Source organism: Choristoneura fumiferana, unplaced genomic scaffold, assembly GCF_025370935.1.
Source record: "Choristoneura fumiferana unplaced genomic scaffold, NRCan_CFum_1 Sck3bRy_42;HRSCAF=210_pilon, whole genome shotgun sequence".
Lineage (NCBI taxonomy): Eukaryota > Metazoa > Arthropoda > Insecta > Lepidoptera > Tortricidae > Choristoneura > Choristoneura fumiferana.
The window spans coordinates 17479-30804 of NW_027413028.1; positions in this window are offsets into that span (position 1 = coordinate 17479).

Sequence of the window (13326 nt, forward strand, 5' to 3'; positions counted from 1 at the left end):
ACACGCAGGCCAGCCGTAACCAAGGACAAAGGGCGGCGCGTACCGCCCTCCCCGTACCGTTCCCCGCGCTAGAGTGATTCGCTGCAGATTCGCATAAAAATGTATAGTTTTTTTACTGATTTTCGTAGTTTCGTTCTCATTTGAAACCACAAAATCATTTCGGAAAAATGCTTTTTCTTATGAAACTACATAGTTTAGTCGATGCCGGAAATAGGTTTTTGACTTCAATCTGAACTATATTTTGGCCGTAGTATTTAACCGAACTGCACAGGGTTTTTGGCTCTTAAAATGCAAAACTTGTACTCGTTCTATTTTCTTGTAATACCATTTCAAGAGTCATAAACTATTTCAGGCCTAGATATGCCTTATCTCATTGTATTTACAAAAAATCATGATGATGCTACTTGTTATTTTAAAATAGGACGTAACTACGATTTGTATGGAGAATCAAGCTGCTGCGGACTCTTAAATTTAATATTTCAACATTATTTAATTTGGCTGCACCTATTTCGAAAAGTGTACCGAGAGTCCATTCTAATAAGGTTGTAATTAGTGAAAAAAAAAAGTTTCAAAATATCTTATGGAGTCGCTAGTTATGCTGAATAAATAATTTTATTATTATTATAGCTGGATTTGTTTTGCTTTGCACAAGTTCTTGAAAATTAAAAGAAATAAAGGTTATCAGCTATTTATTCGATTTTCCATGGGGAAAAAAGGCGGACGTGAGTATTTTTGTTATTTGCTAATTTGATGATCCTCTAATACTCTAAATCACTCTGTATGAATGAAACAGTTTAAAAAAGTAAAACTCAAACTCAAACACAACATTATTTGACAACAAAACACAGTAAAAATATAAATAGGAGAAGAGAGAAAACGCGTGCCAGGGTCTTTTTGCTGGAAATATCATAGGGACATTCTATTCATCTGTCAAGGAAATCACCATGAAGAGGCGCCACCTTGGCATGTTTAGTTTCTTCAGTGGTAACATGGAGAGAAATAATCCCAAAACAAACCCATTCCCCCAAACCGCATTTCAGTGCTTCCATCAAAAATCGACATAATTTTTTATTCAATTTCGTTCAAAATTAGAATTGCTCGCGAGATGCCGACAATGACACAGGCAGCCCTATAATTACCCCCCTCCCTTCCCCTACCCAAATTACTACACCAACCATCAACCACTATCCGCTTATAAAAACGAAGAACGAAGAAAAAAGTCGTAACTAAACTTTACAACCAATGGCAGACGGCAGATCCCTCCAAGCGATTTGCTACCTTAAGTACTGACGAAGCGGATCACTTTTAAACAGATATTTTTCGGAATCCTCGAATCATCAAGACGTAATGATAAAATGATTTAGCCCTAAAATGCCTGGCTAGCTTTATGGGATGAGTTTGAGTCACAAGGATATTAAATAATTTTATTTCTGTTATTAAAGCACAATTTGGAATTGTTGATATTTATTATGTTCTTTAAGAATGAAACTGCGTCTGTTATCTTGTTTTTGATTGAAAAACATGAAAATAAACGTGTTAATTTGACTTTATTTGCCGCATTTTATTATGTTTCCGTCAAATTAATGTTGAAAATGTTATTTACTCACTTTATTCACTTGTAAAACATTCATCGAGTTGGACCCATTTCTGATACGACATATTATTACAAAGTGCTTATAAGGTTCGTTTTTTATAATATTTATTATAAACACATAATGTTCAATAAGTTGACCCGGGGCTATTGTAGCTGGGGGGATATTGTATCTGAGCCGTCTGATGGCGTCCTTACGACGCCATGTTCTTCTCGGCCATTTTACGTTGTGTTCGCCAGAAGACTGTCTTCACACAACACACATGAACATGGCGAACATGGCGTCGTAAGGACGCCATCAGACGGCTCAGATACAATATCCCCCCAGCTACAATAGCCCCGGGTCACCTTACCAGTTTTATATAAAAAGAACGCTGAAGCGAGATATTTTTTTTTTTGATGACAACGTATCAAAAAATATTACCGTTATCATCATTTCTATTTTAAGACCCATGACTTCTCTTAAAACTATAATTCAGAATAGGCACCCTCATAATTTATATCAAGGGAACTAACCTTATATTATAGGTTAGCCTACTTTACAATAAATATTATTTCATTTGCATCACATTGCGCGGTTGTACGCTACAGATTTATAAGTAATCGATCAAAAACGACAATGGAACGCAAACACTTTATACTTTTCGCAACGTGAAAATAAGGCTATATTTGTACTGAAGAAGTTATCTTTTTACGACCTTTAATATTAGGTTTCGGATACGCGGGCGGTTAATAAAAGATAATTGGTTATTTTTGATATTTTGCTGCATTTCTGTTTGTAATTGTAATGGAACAAATGATTTCTGTGTGATGACGAGTTATGTACTGTTACAAGTAACGTGGAATAACGTGGTAACTTAGTAGTAGGTATGACCTATGGCCCTAAGGCACATGGCTGTGAGTTCAACCCTAACTTAAAGTAAGTACATTTGAAATTTATCATGATATCTTTGATTATCTGGTGAAGGTAATTGCGCAAGTATGGTAAGAAATTAATGCCTCTAATGGTGATGTAAACAAATAAACTATGTAATGTATTAACAAAGACGACCTGGGAGTTCACGGTGGATACAGGCCGCTTGCAACTAAAGCGAGAAGGCCTATGTTTAACAGTGGACGTCTTACGGCTGAAATGATGATGATGACGATTAAATAAGGGGTGCATGGTTGGCTAAGCGTCGCTCAGTGTGTCTTATACCTATCATACGTACGATGTAGAGAAATGTCATCTTTTATAAGATAAGAATGCGTTTATCGCTATTCCGCGGGAACTATGCAATTTTCCAGGATAAAAACTATTGTATGTTCTTCCTGTAGATATACCGATTTTTATCTAAATCGGTTCAGCGGTTTAGACGTGATGAGGTAACAAACAAATGAACAGTACATTTGTCATTTATAATATTATTGGGATCAATTAAAGAAAGAAAGAAAGAAAGAAGACATTTATTCACTAACACAGAAGACACACATATACAGCAAAATTAACACAAATAAAAAACAGAAAAACACATGAAAATATTAAATACAATATACACAATGTTGTGTGTCCCCGCGAAAGTGAAACGGTCGCTGACTCAGCATTATGCTGAAGCGTTAAACGCCTGCTCAATTCTAATGTTATTTCCTCGAATATTTTCTCGCCAAAAGATGTCGCCACCAGACCTTATCACATTCAAATATCTACGTAAAAAGTTCCCGACGAAAGTACTAAGATACCTAACCCTAGCTTTTCTTAAGCTCTTTAGATCCATATTTGCTCTGAAAATTGACTTAGATGGGAATAATAGTCGGTGGCATGTTCTCAAAGTCAAGCAATTTGAGCTTTTATTCTCTTCTTAATAGCCACTGCCCGACCATATCCGCCATTTTGTTAATTTAAAAAACTAAACGCAATAAAAACTTTATTTATCTTAATTGACGCTAGTTTATAGTTACCCGTGAGTTTTATGCAAATTATTTGCGAGTATTGTGGAGTTAAGTAGTGAGTTTTTAAACGCAAAGAGGCGTAATGGCAGTTACGACGTTCTTACGTTTTCCTTGCTTGCACTTCACTCACGCTAGAAATGATTAAGTGCATAACTTTCATAAAAGCAAATATTTTGGCAAATACGCGCCATAATTTTACTCTGAAAACACCATAGAAATGATATATGATATGATGTCCTCCATCTCGTGTCCAACAATAAGTAGGTATCAGTGGCACAGGTACTCATATTTAGTTGACCGTCTCTGCTTTTTGCATTTGTTATCTTAATTTGACTGTCCCTTCACCAGCGTTTATTTTTAATACATTACCACACAATGTGTAGTGTTATCTGTAATTAAGTAGATATTACTAATGTGATTCCACTAACTCAACAAAAGATGGAACTACTTACTTACCACATATTACATTTTAGATTTAAAATATTCGCTTTATATAATATTGCCCGACTAATAGTAGGTACTAGATCGATTTTTAGACTGCCGACCCCAATTTATTTAAGTCGTGTGAAAACCATTTGCAAAATCGTTGCGACATTTACAAATATTTGTATACAAGAATTGCTCATTCAATAGTACAGCCTGACCAAGCCAGCGCAAAAGGCGGCAATAACACGTAAGCGCCAATAAAACCAAGCGACACTTAATCTGTTAATGCGGATCGTGATACCTTTAATTGTCACCAACTAAACGGGAAGGCTCCAACTACCACCATAACCAAATACGGCGGCCGACCGCAGTGGCAGTCACGCTTGAAACACCTCGCAAGGTAAAAAGGCTTATCTACAATACAATGTAAGTGTACTTACGTCGTTTTAAAATCATAAAAGCAACGTGTTTAATACAATTCCAGGAACATATACGCCCTATTAGAAAGAGTTAGGGATTGTTTTGAGAGCTTGTTATATGGCCATAAAGGTTTGAAGGACTAGATTGACTAAAATAATTATATGGGCAATTTATAGCTTGACTTTTTCGTTTTCTTTTCTGACTATTACTATCACTAGCTAGCTAGGTCCGAAATATTATTTGCTTGACTAGTCAAGCAGCAAAATTTTTTTTCGAGATAAAAGCAATTCTTTTATGTATTCTGGTCTTCTAATATAATGTATGCAACATTTCATTCAAATCAGTTACGTAGTTAAGGCCTGAAAGTGGAACAATAAATAAACTTATTTTCTCAAAGCTAAGGATTTAATGAGTATTTAGCGTTGTACATATTTATGGTTAAATAGCAATATAAAAATATTATCTTGTTTAAAAAAATGAGGCGTATTTCTTGCGGCGCATTCTTCTTTTTTTTTTATTCGACTGGATGGCAAAAGACCAAGCGGGTCTGCTGATGGTAAGTTATCACCACCGCCCATAAACATCTGCAACACCAGGGATATGCGCCAGGGGTGAGATGGGATACCTCACGTGCCAGTAATTTCTCCTGCTGTCTTACTCTCCACGCCGAAACCCAACAGTGCAAGTACTGCTGCTTCACGGCAGGATTAGCCGATGATAATAACCTTCCTAAAAGCGCTGCAAGGGTAAAAAATTACATGCAAAAGAGCCCTCTACTGCCTTTTTACAAAATCAACAGGGGCAAGTCTTAAAAAAATGTCATACACCTTTTAAAAACTTTTTATTTTGCTCTTAAGAAAATAACACGGCCAAGTCCTACTGGTGCATTAAGGCCGCAATAAGTAAATTAGTACACCGTTATAATTGTCATTATAAAGATCGAGCAATTGCAGTGAACTTTAGTAATAAAATCCCTTACAATCATTTGAATTAATTGAGTTTTATCAACGGAACAATAAAGTGTACAACGCAAAAAAGATTAAAAGTAATTGTAGTAGATACATACTTCCGTATCTAAACTAAACCATGTTTGCCTTTCACAGAATGGATACCCAATTGTTATAGTTTAAGCTTTCAGCCGTTTTATAAAACGCGCAAGAATAACGCAACTTACACATACGACATTCTAAACCAATTACCAAAAATAATAAAACCTTCGCACAATAGCCTCCGTATATGGGTGTAATTGCTATTTCCTGGGAATGTTCGCTATTATAGCGCTATACATGCGCAGGAGCGCGACAAGCTCCACGCGGCCTGTTTAGGAGCTGCCCCTGCTTCACTAACGGTTACATACAATTAGGGTAATTATCTATATCGAATTTATGGACGAATATTTTACTATACTATATTAGTTTAGATTATTTTATCTATCCTATTTTACTTTACTATTTTATCTATCCTATTTTACTATACTATTTTATCTTCTTGCGCCGCCTGTTCGTTTGCCCCCTATCATATTAAAATTAAAAATTTACTCACTACCTATTTAATAGTCTAAAAATGTCATGTTTATCGATTTTAAGGTCATTATCAATATTTATCTAATAAAATAATCAAAATAAAAGCTGTGGTAGCCCAGTGGTTTTACCTATGGCCTCTGCTGTCTGATCGTGGGTTCAAATCCGGGTTCGCACCTCTGAGCTGTTACAATACAGCGCCGTTCGCATGACCGGCAATTTTGCTGATTTGGGAAAATTACGTGACATACAACTTTTTAAAAATTTGTTTTGTTATCTTTTACTTTGTCACGAGTTAAACAAAAAATTCACGTGCGAAATTATATTTGAATTTTTCCACAACTTTTACGGTAAAGGAAAACATCGTGAGGAACCTGCAAAAACCTGCTAAGCAATACAAAGTCAGTGTTAGTGAATAAATATCTTCTTTCTTTCAATACAATGCTGCGTGCAAAGTTCCCAATCAGCATTAATCTCGCGTGGAAACTGTGGTTAAGCTCTCTTATTCCGAGAGGAGGCCTGTGTACAGCAGTGGAATATTGATATAAGCTAGAATGATGACAGTCAAATATCTTATTCTATTAAAATTATACATGAAAAACTTTGTGGAGGTGTTTGTTACTCAATCACGCGATAACTTGGAATAAATAATCTTACATGGATCGAGTACTTTTATCTTAAAAAATGCATAGTCACGTGAGATTCAGCTAGTAGGATTATATGAATCTTCAACATGGAAATTAAAAGATACATAAGGTGTTTTATAATTCAATTGAATAATATTAATGTAACAATTTACAACAGCAAGTGAATATATTAGACCACAGTCATAAGAAAGCAGCCGTTCGCACGCCCGGCAGTAATAAATAATAAACACAATTTCTTACAATAGAAAAACATTAAACTGAAAAATGTCAACAAAACCTTTAAGGGCACGTTTACCTTAGCTACTGGGGATCAAGCCAAATTCAGCTTTATAGCAAGTCGTTAAAGTACATTTTCAATTGCAGGGTTAAAAGGCACGAGGTAAAAGCGCGAGTAATAAACCCTACTGGTGCCGGTGTTACGTTTCTACTTTTAAATATGTTCTGGAAAATAATTTGTTCCTGTGTATTAGCTGGGTGATACAGGATGAATCTAGAAGAGTTTATTTTTAGAACAACTGTTACGGCGTTACCATTTCTAATACGTCACACAGGGCGTCTGATGATTTAATTTTGTTATCACTTACAAAATAATCGCAATTTTCAAATTAAAAATTCTGCGAAGGGGACAGAGGGCATTATCAAAATTGGCGAGACGTACCTAATGGTTACAGCCTGTTGAAGTTTTAGTTACTTTTTTATCTTTCATTTGATACTTATAATTTAATTGTTATTAAGGGCGGTAAATAAGGAATTACGAACGAGAGTCTATTAAAAGCCCGAAGTCGAAGACTGAGGGCTTTAATGAGTCGATGTTCGTAATTCTAGTACCGCCCGTGCGACATACAATGTTTTTCATCACATTTGCGAGTAACATTTTATATTTCTAAAAGAAAAATATAATTATTCCAAATATTGACGATACCTTAGGCTGCGCTCTAGCCTGCATGTTACGACACTGTTTACGAGCAAGTGTGATGAAAAAATAGTAAATACCGTATGTCCCTCCGGCAATTATGACGAATTTTATGATAAGTAAGTACCTTATATGTTAAAAACCGTCCAGCCGTTTAGGCTACAGATAGCACCAAAAAAATTAGACTTACATACATATGCTCCAAAAACAAAACCCTCATTGCGGCAGTCTGGAAAATATAGTTAAAATTATGTAGTTTAGAGGTAAAGCGTGTTTGGTGTAGAATTAAATACGAACGAAGCTTGTTACTTATTATAAACAGTAAGTACTTTATATTTTCTCATTACATTAACCGTAATTGCTGAAATTCTTCAGAAAGCATCCAGCGTTGAAAAGTGCACATTAATGGCATCATTTCGTTGCCACTGTTTGTCACAGAGCAAGAAAACACATCGTCCATTTGGGAAAGAAACCGTTCGGAAGCATTTCCTTTGAGCGTTCGGCTAATGTAACAAATGTAGATATAGGTACTACCAGTCTGCAGTTGTGGTTTTAATTAGAATGGCTGTAGTTTTAATTTATTCAAGAAAAATAGAAACTTTGAAATATTAACTTAGTTTTAGAATATCATCTAGGTACACCTTTTATAACTTTGCTAACTCAGCAGAACGCGTAAACCAGAGGTTCCCTAAGTGTTTTTCTCGTAAACCACTTTCAGTGTTAATGAATGCGGTAGACCGTACTGCTGCATTTCTATTATATTCCCAAAACTCCTAAAACCCCCTTTCTTTACGTCTGGTCTCCCGTGAACCCCCTTCTGGTCTCCCGTGGACCCCCTCCCAGTCTCTCGTGGACTTCTAGGGGTCCACCTGGACCGCTTTGGGAAGCTCTGGCGTAAAAGCAAGGTATAGCCTCGTGGGCCCTCGCATACTTTATAAAGAACAAATTAACACCAAGAAGAACGGCCGAATGTACTTTATAAAGTACACATTGTTCATTGAAAAAAGAATCTTAAGAATTTTGAAATAATATCCAAAATATTAAAGCCGGTGAACCACGTCTAGGGCGTAAGTAAAAAAGTCTGTTAAAAAGTTAGGTCCCAGAAGGTAAAAGTTGAAGTTTTATTAATTCTATTTTTAAATCTGTTTAAAAATTAAATTAGACTTTACTTGCTCGGTATCGTATAAACCAAGAAACCTCAGCGTCATTTCTCAAAAGTGCCTTCTTTGTCTTTCTCTGGTTGTTAAATAGTTTTTACCCGGTTCGAATCGCCGGTAATTCTCAATGCGGTTGAGACAAAAACTATTCTGTTATTCACAATCGCGACTATTAGATAAATGTGGGGGTTTTTGTTAGAAAATTGGTTTCTGGATTATTGGAAACATCGTAGTAATCATGTTTGGATGATTTTGATTTTTAAATACTTGGCTACATATCTATAATTTCATAATTCTTCCAATATATAAAATTCTCCTGTCACAATGCTTGTGACCAAACTCCGAAACGGCTAAACCGATTTTTATGATTTTCTTTATGTATATTCAGTATGTCTGAGAATTTTTTTTTTTTATTCGACTGGATGGCAAACGAGCAAGTGGGTCTCCTGATGGTAAGAGATCACCACTGCCCATAGACACTCGCAACACCAGGGGGATTGCAGATGCGTTGCCAACCTAGAGGCCTAAGATGGGATACCTCAATAATATAATATATAATAGGATGTAAACTATATTTATAGGTATACTACAGTCGAGTTCTTATACTTGAAAGCAAATTTTGATCAAAAATATCTGAACACGCTTCTACGCCGTTAACAATAGAGTCGTGTTCAGATATTTTTGATCAAAATTTTGCTCACAAGTTTATGAACTCGACTGTACCACGCGGACGGAGTCGCGGACAACAGCTAGTAATACAGTAAAGTTATAGCATATGGCACAATTAGATGCTGTCAAACGCTATTTTATTACATTGCAAGACAAATAATATTATACATCTGTAATTTTGCAGAAAAAATAGTTCTTTTAAAGGTAAGTTAATAAATCACCCACTATTATAGATGCAAAGGTAACTCTGTCTGTCTGCCTCACCTCTCCACGGTTAAACCACAGTTCATAGATGATATTTGGTTTGGAGATAGTTTGAGAACTTAAAAAGGACATAGGGATAATTTTTGTACCGAATAACCTAACACAACTAACAAAATGTTGCAAAACCCCCGACTTTGTCACTTCAAAGTTCAATTTCTTAAAAACGGGTTGACCGATTTTGATGAAGCCTGTCTAAGAACCATCGCTAGAAACCCTGCTTTCAAATAAAAAAATCGCATTCAATTCGGTTTACTCGTTTAAGAGCTACGGCGCCACAGACAGACACACATAGCGGTTAAACTTATAACACCCCTCTTTTTGCGCCGGGGGTTAAAAATTGCATGCTTTCCGCAACCGCAATTGCGTTTAGAGTCACTGGCAACAGGTACTTAAATACCATCAAATAGCTCGCAGGTAGATAATTTTACGATAACAGTTTTTTTTTAATCTTGGATTTCATTGACCAAAGGCATTGCTAGTAGAAAAAGTGAGATTTTTTATTTAAGCACTCGAAATCTAACGGTCAGCGAAATAGGGTATAAATTTTATCAATCGTTTCCGAGGAAGTACGCTATTATATCATCAGATAACACTATTCAGACACCACACATTTACGAGTTGGACGATAAATCTGGGGTTTACGACAATCGCAATGACTCCTGGAATCAAGCTTCTAAACGAATGACGGCTCGATTATATCGAGTCGATAACCGCTAACTCAGGTAAATCGATTCACGCGAGTCCAACGACTGCGTAAAATAAATTTGCATTTCTAACTCGAGTTTCAAATGTGTATGAAATTGTTCATATACTTAATTTATAATCGCTTTAAAAAAAACGGAACTCTTAAAAGGAACACTTCGTCGTCCGTCAAGATCCTTTTTAACCCCCGACGCAAAAAGGGGGTGTTATAAGTTTGACCGCTAGCTGTGTCTGTGTATCTGTCTGTGGCACCGTAGCTCTTAAACGGGTGAACTGATTTGAATGCGGTTTTTTATTTGTAAGCAAGTTTTTTAGCTATGGTTCTTAGATATGTTTTATCAAAATAGGTTCAGCCGTTTTTGAAATATTGAACTTTGAAGTGACAATGTCGGGGAACTCAAACTTTTTGTTAGTTAGGTTATTCTTAGGAACGCGTGGAGGTACTAAGCTGAAATTAATATTCTGCTACACCTAGAAGTAGTGAAAAAACAAACTAATCAGTAATCAAAAGATACAATCATCAAGGAAGGGTACTTTCGGTTGTCCTAGATACTTGTTTTTTTTTTATTCGACTAGATTGCAAACGAGCAAGTGGGTCTCCTGATAGTACGAGATCACCACCGCCCATAAACACCTGCAACACCAGGGGATTTGGTAAGGTAATTCTTATAGCATAAACGTTAAGTATGAAAGTCTTAGGGGCTGTTTCACCATCCATTGATTAGTGTTAACTGACGGTTAAATGTGACGCCGTCTCCGTCTATTCGAACAAAACAAATAGAGACGGCATCACACTTAACCGTCAGTTAACACTAATCAATGGATGGTAAAACAGCCCCTTAGTTTTTTAATATTACACTGCGTACAATTTGCTTTGAAAAGTGGGCTGCCAATATTTGATATCCATAGATACCTACAAATTTGTACGGAACCCGGTACGCGAGTCCGACTAGCAATTGACCGCTTTTACTTTTGTTCAGTTTTACTTTTTGGAACAACCTGTATGTATATTACCCAGTACTTTGACGCGTGTTTAACGAACCTAACGTCACCTCAATCCCATTGTTGCACAATACAGGGTGTAAGGATTTAATTTGTTGAAATAAAACTAAATTCATTTGACTGAATTGATATCGTCCGCAAAGTAAAATCTGAATCAATCAATTAAATTTCTTCAATTTTATTTTAATAAAAGCCGTGGTGGCATAGTGGTTTGACCTATCGCCTCTCAAGCTGAGGGTCGTGGGTTCAAACCCCGGCTCGCACCTCTGAGTTTTTCGAAATTCATGTGCGGAATTACATTTTCAAATTTACCACGAGCTTTGCGGTGAAGGAAAACATCGTAAGGAAACCTGCACAAACCTGCGAAGCAATTCAATGGTGTGTGTGAAGTTCCCAATCCGCACTGGGCCCGCGTGGGAACTATGGCCCAAGCCCTCTTGTTCTGAGAGGAGGCCTGTGCCCAGCAGTGGGACGTATATAGGCTGGGATGATGATGATGATGATTTTAATTGCAATTCAATGTCGCTTTCCGTCGGTTGTCAACAAGGCCCTTGGGCTGGCTATCTTCAGTCTTGCTATCCATACAGTTAACTTCAACGTCAAAGTTTTTCCGTCACGGTAATTTGTACAGATATTACTTTTTTAATGACTGTATTGTTTGATAGCGTTAACATAAAATTTACATTTTCCACTGTTCCTAGGGTAGTAGATTTAGTATTTTATTTGATATGAATTTAAAATTTTGAAATCATATAAATTTCAGCTCGATACCACGCATTCCTGAGAAACATAGTCTTGACAGACGGACGAAAAGGTAGTCCTATAAGGGTACCATTTTTTTTTCATGTAATTTTTTTAAGTCGGTTAAAATACACTTTCTCAATTTTCACTACACAGTCCCAAGAGCAATGCGCGTGATTTACAACTCCGAAACATCTCATTAGACTAATTAGTAAAAAAACGTGCAAATGTCGATCAGCTCCCGGTCCATTCCGCGTACCACTATCGCGATGGCCCGGGACCCACTAATGAATGCCACCTTGTACGCTTTATTAACTCTAATGTATGCGATGGGCTAGCCGATAATTGAATGTCAATGTTTGTTTGGGTTTAGATTTAGAAAGGGATTTTTACAAGCTTTTTAGCCTTATAAATTCGTCTGTCTGTCCGCGGGTAAGCTTAGAGAAAGTTTGTATTAGAAAGCTGTAAATTGACATGAATATACATTAAGATTGGTTTAATGGAATCTTTTTAAAATCTTTTTTTTTTGCTTAAGTGGCTAAATAAAAAACAAACAAGCTGAGATATGTGGTGCATAGAGAAAATTCGTGTCTGTACCGTTGACCAGCAGTGGTGTAGCGGTATAGCACGCGGTACGGAATACCGAGGACCTGGGTTCGATTCCCAGTGCTGGTCTTATTTTTCTGGTTTTTCTGTGCATCTATATTTCAGTTTGTATTTTCAATGAATATACATATCAGTCACGCCGACAAAGTGGTACAATAAAAAGAGTAAAAAAATGTTTTTAGGGTACCTCCCATAGACGTAAAGTGGGGCGTTTTTTTTTCTTGACTAACCTATATTGTGGGGTATCGTTGGATAGGTCTTTTAAAACCATTGGGGGATTGCTAAGACAATTTTTCTATTCAGTGATCTGTTTTGCGAAATATTCAACTTTAATCTAAACTGTTGGGTGGAAAATTTTGAAAAAAAACAGAATGGTAGTAAATATATCAAATTTACAAGGAAAATTATAGCGGCTAAGATTGCTTGAGAATTATTAGTAGTTTAAGAGTAAATAGCAGCCTAAGGTATAAAATATACCTAAACTTGGAAGATTCAGTACACAATACGAAATCCTTAGAAAAATATTATTTGATTTTTTCGTAATGGCTACGGAACCCTATCCTGGGCGTGTACGACACGCTCTTGGCCGGTTTTTATTTGCTTATAGCACTGTCGGGGGCCACTGACTATTGTTCAAGCCTGCAAAACCATTTTCTTGGTTTCTAATTTTTGATTTTGGCTGTACCACTGAATCGAATTTGAAGTAAATATGCTCATTCAACGCAGAATTTAACATTCT